General features: G+C 45.3%; 1 long non-coding RNA gene across 1 annotated transcript; it reads left to right on the plus strand.

The window, feature by feature from the left end:
• The first annotated feature begins 223 nt into the window (after positions 1-223).
• LOC127328253 (uncharacterized) lies at positions 224-1,182 on the plus strand. Its single transcript, XR_007868966.1, has 2 exons — positions 224-612; positions 688-1,182. It is a non-coding gene; the product is annotated as an uncharacterized lncRNA (long non-coding RNA).
• Positions 1,183-10,875: the final 9,693 nt, after the last annotated feature.

A 10,875-nucleotide genomic window follows, 5' to 3' on the forward strand; every position in this document is an offset into this window, starting at 1 on the left:
AGATATAGATAATAATAATAATAATAATAATCTATATATCTATACCTACTAATAAAGGAAGTAAGGTTTCTCCCCAATTTTTTCGTCCGTTTTTTAATTGCCCTTACTTTTCAGTCGAATTTACAAGCAATGCCACCGCAGAAGTTGCGGTCTTACCGGTTGTGGCTCGTTTTATTTCCTCGGGCCTCAGCTCACCGAACAATCCACTCTGATTCACATGCGCGCGACCGCCGGGATCCCCGCATCAAATCCTCATCTTCGCCGCTGCTCCCGGACGCGTGTGGTCGAGGGCCAGGTAGTATGGATCCAGATTTCGTCTGGGCGTGCATGGTCAAGGGCTCTCCGCACGCGTGAGGATCCCTGCGAGCGCAGCCTCTGAACTCCACCGAGCATGACGTGCACCGTTCTACGATCCGAAGCTGGTCAATAGCAGAGCGGGAGGCGAGAGGGGATTTGGACCAACACGCGGTCGGCAGCAGCCGAGCGGCGTGCGACGGGCCGACGGCGGACGCTAGAGACCGCAAGGTATCGCAACCAGATTCCCCCGCCCCCAAGAGCTTCCCGTCGTTACTTCCAAGAGATCCCCACCGCTGACTCCCCGCCGGCAGCCCGGTGCGTCCCGATCTCTCTGTTTGACAATGGCGTTGACCCGATTCATCCTCTGTTTGACAGTTTTTTTTTACACAGCTGTAATAGGTGGGTTGCGGTGGTTAGCCTCTCCCTCACCAGACTCCATCCAGCCTAAATGGCCTTCCGCGACAAGGTCCCTTACAGATTCTTCGCAGGCGCCGCCATCCTTCCATGGAGATCGAGACGGGCCATGTTCTCGGGGGAAGGGATACGTGAATGAGGACGGGGGAGCGACGAGGGGAATATAGGACCATGTCGGTGGCGGTCGCGCACAGCTAGGCGGAGAGACGGGCGGGACGTCGATGAACATTAGAGCACGCGCCGGAGCAGAAGCTAGCAGCGGCGGCGGCAGTGAAGCTTGCGTGTGTGGTGACCAAAGGGAGGGGATAAGTTTGGGCTGTTGGGGTGCGTAGCTTTGCTGGCCTGGCCCATGGACCAGTTCGGCTGCACCTAGCTTGGCAGATGGGCCTAACGGGTATGAGTACCTATGTGATGGGCTATACGATAAATGACAGCTGGGTGAAATAAGACCTGCTTCGACAGTACTAGGTATTACTTCTTTTTTTTGACAATGTACTAGGTATTACCTTTAGTCCCACCCTGCTCGTTTACATCCAGTCTGACTGGTTTATATACCTTTACAAATAACCTGGAGCATCAGCAAGCCAAGTCGGAAACTACACAAACCATAGATGATGGGGCGTTGCGCTGATTACAAACGGAAGGGATTGTGTGGGTTGCCTAAATTAATAAAAAGTAGCAGCACCATTCATTGGCCTAAAAGATTTAATGATGAGAAAGGAATTAAGCCCGCTACTATGGTGTGAGACGCGAGAGCAGCCACAGACTGCCGTCCGAGATCTGGGAGGAGCGAATGAGAGGAGCACTGAGCCAGCTCAGTAGAGCTACGGCCGAGACGACAGGCGCCACCGACGTTGCCGTCCCGAGATATGGAGCGAACGCCGGCGGCCAGATGCGGTGGTGGGCGACTTGCAAAGAGCAAAGGCTAAACGGAAGAAAAACGAAAAGGACAACTATTTTTAAAAATTGCTTTTAAAAATTACAACATATCCAAAACAATATTATTATTTTATTTTTAGGCGCAACTCGGAGAAGCGGACGACCGCTAAGGTATTGCCGGAGGCCGCGGCATTTTCCTGCTAGAACGTGAATAGGATAATCAGGTGAGAAAGGGGACCACTGTAGGGTTTGAAGATTTTAATAGGATTTAACAGAAACATGCCAAAAACATGCAATGTAATGATGGGATGACATCATAATGATGTAAAAATAAAATCACAACCAAACCTAATAAGGGTATTAACCAAATTGTTGTAGTAATTTACTTATTAACGATTGTACGAAGTAAGAAGCACAAAGTAAATGTACGATACAATTATTGCATGAAGTAAGTAGTACAAAGTGAATGTACGATAAAGTCACACTTTATCATTGCACCCAATTCATCTAACCCGGTGCTACCCACGAGGCATATTGTAATGAAAAATGTGAGTTGTATATATGTTTCCTACTAAGTTTTAGAACCATTAGAAAAATAATATGTGTGTACTAACTATAATTTATTAGAATTCATATTTTAATAAAATTTAAGAATAGGGCACACCATTATTACCGGTTTGCGGTATTACAGGTGGGTGCATGGATCGGCTTGGAATCTAATCTTATTAGGTATGATCATGTAAATAGGAGAAAATGTGACCAGCATCAGGGATGGTGACAAAGAGAAATAGTGTTAACACTGATGGTCCTTTTGAAACGTTTGATTATTTGTTTCACCCGGTGCAACGCACGGGCACTTTTGCTAGTAATAATAAAGGAGCTAAGGTTTCTGCCAAAATTTTCGTCCAACATTTTATTTTCCGATTTTACCCTCCCACCAATCTGCATAACACAGCAAAATGCCATCGTACCGGTTCATTTTTCCTTTTCTTTTTGGCTCCTTTACTCCTCAACCGAAACGAGCCGCGCGCCTCCGGCCGCCGGCTAGGCCCCCGTCGACAGCCCCCGTCCTGCGCGTCTCCCGCCGCCGGCTAGGCCCCCGGCACCATCCCTCATCCTGCGCGCCTCCCAGCGCCGGACATGCCCCTGCAGCCAGCGCCCCTCCTTTTCCCGTCGACATTACGCCGGGCAGGGCTTGGAGCCGATGGGATCAACGGATGTTGACGCCGGGGACGGCCGCCCTCTTCCTTGCGCGCGGCCACATACGGTCTACATCGCTCCAACTCGCGCGCTTGGTGACCGCTGATGCTGTGAGATTTTCGGCGAGGTGGTAATCGAACCACACAAACGAGATCGAGACCCCTGAAGCTGTCAGATTTTCAGCGGACAAATACCAGATCGGCGAGGTGGTAATCGATTCCCGGCGATGACGTTCATTCGTTGCTTTATTCATCGTGGATTTTTCTGCTGCCTGTGCCTACGGTGTGTTGTACGAGTACACGCGTATCTCCGCCGCCCTTCGCTTCCTCCCCCACCACGGTCATGGATGGGCCTCTGCAATGACGGATCTCCACGGGCTAGCTGACTACCCTCACGCCGCCGCGCCTGTTATCTTCAATAAGCACTAACTCTCCAATTTCCCCAAAAATTGTTTTGGAGGAGAGCAATCAGGTGAGCTAAATCAATTTTGCTGCTGATGCAATGGCGTAGGGAGCAATGCTCACTTCAAAAAACTACGGAGTACTCCTCACAATACTGCCGATTGATTTTTCGGGGAGGGCAGCAGCTAGCAAGCTATGCACGGACAAAGCTGGATTTGTTCGATTTCTTCAGATGACAACAACGCAGGGTCGCACGCGACACCAATGAGAGCAGAGGAAGAGGAGCAATCCTCCAAAATTTAGGGATTTGATTAGCGATCTTCAAAATTCGACTGCACACTTTGAATTCCTACGTCCCTCTGAAGCCAATCTAGCCCCGTGAAGTCGGGGCTGCCTTATCTCAATTCGACTCTTCTGGCTGCATCCGCTGCCCGCGGTATGTATAGCGTTGAGAGCAGCTCGGCAATGTGGATCAGCAGAGCGATTGGTTATGTTTAAATTTTGCAGGTATTATGATTTGAGGTATTGCTCATTCACAATAGAAATGCAACTAGAGTACTACCGATTAATAGGTTTTACCATGGTGTGACTCTGTTGGGTTTTTATTCTAGAGGAATTCTTCAGTCCTCGCTAATACAAAGTTTTGGAACTTAAACTTTATTCATTTAATATTTCTTTAAAAAAAATTAATTTAATGAATAAACATTTTTAGTGTTGTCTTCTGCATGAACTAAACATTCTGTTTTTTAGTTCGATAAACAAATAAATATTTATTACGGTTCACATCTCCTGACAAGCATGGCTAGATTGTGTAAAATATTTTTATTACTCTCCTTTCATCATTCTTTTCTCGACCATGTGTCACTGCAGTTTTTGTTTGTCTTTTCCCGTTGCAACGCACGGGCACTTTTGCTAGTAATAATAATAATAATAATAATAATAATAATAGTTTCTTTATTATCTACTATTCCATGTTTATTATTAATTAAGTTTATCCTTTATGCTATAATTGCGGTGTTCCTCCAATATGAGATGATCAATCTTTTCTGATAATGATCATGGCAATGCTAACAACAATTAGGGTGGATTATTAGGCTGAACAATCGCACTGAAGAGACCCAAGTCACTAATATGCTACGCAACATTCTAAATGGTTAGTAGCAAAATATCTTAAGTGATACATTATGTATAAGTAGTTTGACCATGAGAATATTACAACACATCATATCAAAGGGTATGCTTTGATCTTATCAGCCCTTATCAGTAACCCTGCGCGTTGGAAAGGTTAAGGCTCAGGTATATCCGAAGATAAGGGAAGCTTAACGATTCAAGACTCGGATTTGTTCCTTGTTACAAAGGAGAGATATGAATTGTGCCCTCTCGGTATTGTGATGTTAGGTAACATGTATGCGCAGACAGAATGTGACATTAATCACATGACATCATCAATATACACCAGACGCGAAATGAGCACTAATACCAGATCGAGGATAATATGTATAGTGATCAAAGAGGTAATCACAGGTATACCAAAGTCTCGCATCGGGTCATCAAAATGGCGTGCAACAAAGGGAATAACATATAAACAACATGGAAGGTTTGTCCAAGTTCCAAACTTCGAGTATGCAAAGGAGCCAACGTGGATGTCCATAGCCCAACATTGGTTATTGATCAGAAAGTACATGTAGGGTTACACATTTAAGGTTGTACAATCTATCGTGAGAGTTCTATTATGGTGGGTGGGTGAGAGAAGTTGTTTGGAATAATTCCGGTAGCATCCAGACTTGTTCTGGAGGATTTATGACTAAGAGAGAAACTTCCGAGGTCACTTCAAGATAGTTGTAAATGATTCAGGGTAACATTGGAAGTGTTCTAGGTATACCATATATATGGAATCATTCTCAGAATCATTCGGACGATATTTCGTATTGGGGAAATCTCATTCTGGTGGAGTCTGGATTGTCCGGAGGTCATTTGGAATAAGAGATGAAAGGTTAGGAAGAGAGGTGATGAGTCCATATTTGAAGCATTTTTACCTCTTGTTTTTCATAAGTAGACATAGGATTTTGGTATTTTACGGCGTTCGCGCGCACCTTTTACCCTTGTTTCAGCATGATCCAAATTATCAAGTATTTTATGAATATATCAATTGGGACATTCATGTAATGTAATAATATGATATTTTCAAGGGATAAAAAGTCATTTAAATATTTTTTAACGCACCTGGGTGAATAAAGGACGCAAGAGGAAGCTCCAGAGGTTTTAACGACCACGAATACGAGTGAAGCACACTCGTACCGGCTGCCCATATGACCCACTAGGAGGACCGTCTCATCAAATATATTCACCTCGCGAAGACTAATCTAAGATACAGCATACACAAACACCACCAGCCACGAAACACCACGCTAGGAAAGGATCTGAAGGAGGAACTTGGAGAAGGTAAAATCCTTGCTGCTTCAGGGATCATTAGATAACAACACATCGTCACTCTCATCATAAACCGCTGCATCTCCATCAACACCACTATCCCATCTCTCATACATTTAGATCTTGCTGTAATTCCAGTCACTATTGTGGGTTTGCACTTGATCCCATTATTACCTTTGCAATCCATCCGTTTGAATATGATGATGTTGTTGATTGTCTTCATGTGTGAGTAGTTCACCTTGTTCCTAGGGAGATGGAGAAACCCTAACATTATTATTAAGTGAAATAAAGATGATCTATAACTTTGGTCTTTGATGTTTACTTGATCTATGACATTGTGTTCGATTTCTCCCTTTATATTTTATGTGAAGTCGACCACATAACATTTACCTTCGGGACTAAAGAGAGGGATCTACTCTTTGGACGTGTATGAGAGTATGCCCGGTGCTACTTGTGACTACAAGCATTGGCTTACAACCTGCACGGTGAAACTGCACGGTGAAAGGGGTATAATGAGAGATTCACTAAGATAATAACGATATCAATGGGGGAACCTTAATTGTGATGTTAAGTGATTTGCTTGCAGCATTACACTGGTTATTTAGAGATGACCTCATCACATGACTCTAGAAGCGGATGCTCGTGAGACTTGTTGGTGAACATCTTATTATGGAGCCCTCCCTACACATATCATGAAAAAATATGTAGGTTATCATAATCATAATTAATTCTCACGTGCTAGCGGTGTATTCTACAATCCCGAGAAAATTTAAGCCTTGTTGAGTTCCAACACCAATCCCAACAAACTTGTTACTTTACCTGCTTTCATTACTTTCTTGCAAACAAAAACAACTTTCTCTATGCACTCTTAGGAAACTTGCAAGTATCCTTTCGTAGATAGTACCAAGGGGCATAAAGACCCACTAGTAGAAAAAGGGGCAATAGGCCCGGTCCATTTGGGCCTTCAGTCCCGGTTCCCAAACCGGGACCAATTAGGCGGGACTAAAGGGGGTACCCTTTAGTCCCGGTTCAAAGTTTAACCGGGCCTAAAGGCCTCGACACGTGGTGCGGCTAGGGAGCTCGCGGTGGAAGGCCTTTGGTCCCGGTTCGTGGTACGAACCGGGCCTAGGTTTCTCTGCCGCGGCAGAGAATTGCTATTTCTCTGCCGCGGCACAGGTTTAGGCTGTACCAGCGTTTCTCTTGGCAGAGTTTCAGCAATGCATATATATCATTCAAGAAACCACAAAAAATCGTCATGAATATATATAGACATCGTCAACAGTACACGACATCGTCAACAGTACACGTAATGCATGCATATTTACAATACAACATCTCCTCGACGAATATCCTCCGCCGTCACGATCTGCCGATAGCGCTCTCCACCTGGGGTAAGGGCCTCGGTAATAAAGAATCCCGCGATTTCCTCTTGAATTGCTTTTATTTGATCCTCCGTTATGAGAGTGTCCCGCAGGCGTATCATCTATATTTAAAAAAGGAGATCAATATATGAATGGAACTCAATACAATAGATGGTACTAATTAAGATTAATTGTGAAAATTTGTTATCGTACACGAGTCTGGAGTATACGGGCATCCCCACCGTTGGGACAGGCCATGTCACGAATGAAGGTGCAGACGTAGTATCCACATAAGTTATTCCCGGGTTCCTGCCTCATACACTTTACGAAAAAATAGTTCGATCAAACTAATAATCAAGCATCGTATTGAAAGTAAATATCATATATAAAGTTTCACGGACATAGCTATATATATAGTACTACTTATAGGGTAATCTTCAAATGTAAGCTCCGGTTTCCATTTACCCGGAACAGTATTGATGAACCGTTTCCAAGCCCTGCCCGGCAAAAAATAATGAGTAAATGAGTAATTGATTAGTTGATGATATCTTCGAATTAGAACAGATGAAGATGCCAATACGAAATTGATTGAAACTACCTCTGGAGGATGGCAGCCATGTCCGCCCATTCCGCATATTCTTTACGTTTCGAGTCCATGACTTTTACGACTCCAAGGCGAAGATCAATGATTAGGAGAATAAAGTGAAATCTGCACAAGCATAGCTTAATGATTACGAGAATAAAGTGGAAGGTGCACAAGCATAATTTATGTTATATATAACACTCACTTGAAGTTGTAGGGAAAGAATATATCCTCTTTGTCTGCTTGCTTCTCTAAAAATATTACGATGTTGTCCTCTGTGTCCTTGGCGAAGTCTCGAACCGTAACTTCATGAACTGTGTTTGGGTCTATGAACCCCAGTGGTAGGAGCTTGCCTCTTTTGTATTCCAGCTTCTTCATTCTGCATAATTAAATGTATAGCGTACACAAAGAATATAATGAGGATAATTGTTAGTGCAAATGAATGAGCTACAAACTTAATTACACAAATAAATCACTTACGGGCAGTAGCAACTGATGACAGCTTTGTCGAGGGCGTCTTGATTGAATAACTGAAACAGTTCTTCTAACTCAAGGTTTATCTCGTCTTTCCCCCGGAAGTAATGCTCATCTCTAAGATACACCGTGAGGTAGGCATCACCTCTTCGATAGGCTTTCAGGTACCATTCATGCAACCTTCGCATCTGAGTCCCTAGACGCGCGAGCTCGCCAGGTTTGACGAGATCAGATCCGTATCTATACTTGTTTACCACTTGAGCCGTTGGATAGTAATCTTCGTACTCAACTGATGCTCCCTGAGCTCGAGCCGCCCGTTCGATCATCGATGCCGTCTCTGGATCATGATAGGGCTCCACGATGAAGTGGGGTACGGCCTGAATGTCCTGCTGTCCAAGCTGGGCGACTTTTTTTGCTTCTTTGCTCGCTCTAGAGGACTGTCCAAGAGAGCGGTCATAATCAGCTCTCAGCTCAGGTCTCTTCATTCTCGTCTCGGCAAAGTGCTTCACTGTCTGCGGTGGAATAAACATCTTCTTCGGCGCAAGAAACGCCTTTTGCTCTTGATCTGCTCATGTGGTAACAACTCGGAGTACGTGCCCTCATTGGAGTTGATGATCTCTTCGGAGCTGTAGGAGGTGCCGCGGACCGCTTCCTCTTTTGCTTAGGTGGAGGCGGCGGAGTCTCCTGACGAGGAGGAGGAGGCGGCGGAGTATTTTCACGCGGAGGAGACTGGTCATGCATAGGGGAATCATCATCGCGCAGAGGAGAATCATCACGCGGAGGAGACTGCACAGGTGGCGGAGGAGGCGGAGGCGGCCTGCTTGTTGGCTTCTCACCTGGAAACACAATGTTCTCCTTCCGCCATTGCACGGTGGTTCTACGGGCTTCTCCCAGTTCTTTGATTTCCCCATCTTCACCTGCAGGGTGCTCAAGCACCAACCCCTCATAATCTCTCAACACTTCATCCACCATCACAACAGCAAAGTCGTCTTGGACCGGACGGCAATGGTAAGACCTTGTAGGTAAGAGGATGCCGATCGCCGCCTTGAAGGATAGGTTGAAAACTTTAACATGCAGCTCACAAGGATGGCTCTCAGTGAGATCATCCACGGGGGGTAGCGAGGAGGCTCGACCACCTGGTCATCATCATCATTATCCACCTGCTGAGAGGAAGCCACGCTGCTTTTCCGGTGTGGTTGAGATTGCAGCGGGGCGAGGGCATTGAGCAATGCAGGATCTACAGCCTGCCCCTGAGCCATCTGAGATGTAAGTACTTGGGTTACCATGGTTAATTGGGCTTTCATGGTGCTCATACCCTCCTCTAAGTTAGCTAGGCGGTCTGTTTCCCTTGCCTTTCTCCTCTCATGGCTTTTATCAGGAAATCTCTTCCTTTCCGCAGGAAAGCCATACTTCCACGGAACGGAGCCTTCTGTTCCTCGTGTTCGTCCGGCGTGTTCTTTGTTCCCAAGGGCGCGTGTCAGCTCATCGTTCTCTCTTTCGGGCTGGAACAACCCCGCCTCCACGTCCCCATGTGCTTGTTCCAGGGCTTCAATGGGAAACTTCAGATGAGCTTTCTTATATATGCACTTCCCTGTTTCTGGATGCAACGTTCCCCCAATCCCGTAGAACCACTCCTTGCACCGTTCGATCCAACCGTGTGTCCCTAATCTGATCCCTTTCCTGGTCAGTTCCGCCTCAGCTGCCTGCCACTTAGGACGGTTAGCCCTGTATCCACCTGGACCCAGAATTTGGTGATATAGCTTCAACGCAGCATTTGCCTTATTTGTTTCCGACCTTTTCTTAAATTCTTCTGACTCCGTCTTTGTACTTCACGAATTCGTCCCAGTGATTTTTTACCTTCTCACTGTCCGGAATCTTCTTTATCTTGATAAGGCGGCGCAATCTTTTCTTGTGGTTCTTGAATAGTTCGGCCATCTTCTTCTTGCCAAACTCGCGGAGGGCCTGCTCCATCTTGGCCTTTTCAGCATCATCCCCCTCTTCGTGTACTATGTTGAAATGTGACATGAGCTTGTTCAGAATGCTGTTTTTGGCTACATCATCGATATAAAGACCTTGAGCTTCTTCCTCTGCAGACAACACTAGTCCCTTCGGCTTGTGCCATTCTCGAACGGTGATCAGGACGTGGTCCCTAACAAGCACTCCGCATTGAGCTATAAATGCCTTTGCACCTTTCTCTGGAGCAATCGGTTTACCATCCTTTTCGATGTGGGTGATGTCGTGCCTAACACCGTCATCCAACTTTTTGGCCGGGCCTCGCTTCCTCGACTTTACAGAAGAAGTGCTCGATCCGGAGGGCTAAAAAAGAAATAATTCATAGTCAGTACAATTTAATTAGTTAATGCATCTAGTCGATCAACAGCGGCTTAATTAATTTATATACCTCGGTGATAACTACAGTTCGGGAGCCATTATGATGATCTTGTTCCTCACCGGCGCCACTAGGATCTTCTTCCTCAATATTCTCCGCTCCCTCACCGGAGTCATTCAAATAAGTTGCGGTGACATCGTCACCACCATCATCTGGAATAACGTCGTCGTCGCGATCATCCAGAGTACCGTTTGCTATGAGGTTCTCCATGAAATTTTCTTGAATTTCATCTCTGTCCATGCTTTCTACAACGACCTGCAAGCTATACATAGGAACCATCATATGATCAAATTAAGGATAATGCAGAAAACTGAAAATGGAGTTACATATGTAGTTCTTAACTAAGGATCGATAATATAGTGCTGAAAGCAGATAGTGCAGTTACATGCATACATAGATCGGGTTCATGTTTATTTAACCCTAATACATCAATCACTACTACAACCA

The sequence above is a fragment of the Lolium perenne genome, chromosome 1 (genome assembly GCF_019359855.2).
Source record: "Lolium perenne isolate Kyuss_39 chromosome 1, Kyuss_2.0, whole genome shotgun sequence".
In the NCBI taxonomy this organism is placed as follows: domain Eukaryota; kingdom Viridiplantae; phylum Streptophyta; class Magnoliopsida; order Poales; family Poaceae; genus Lolium; species Lolium perenne.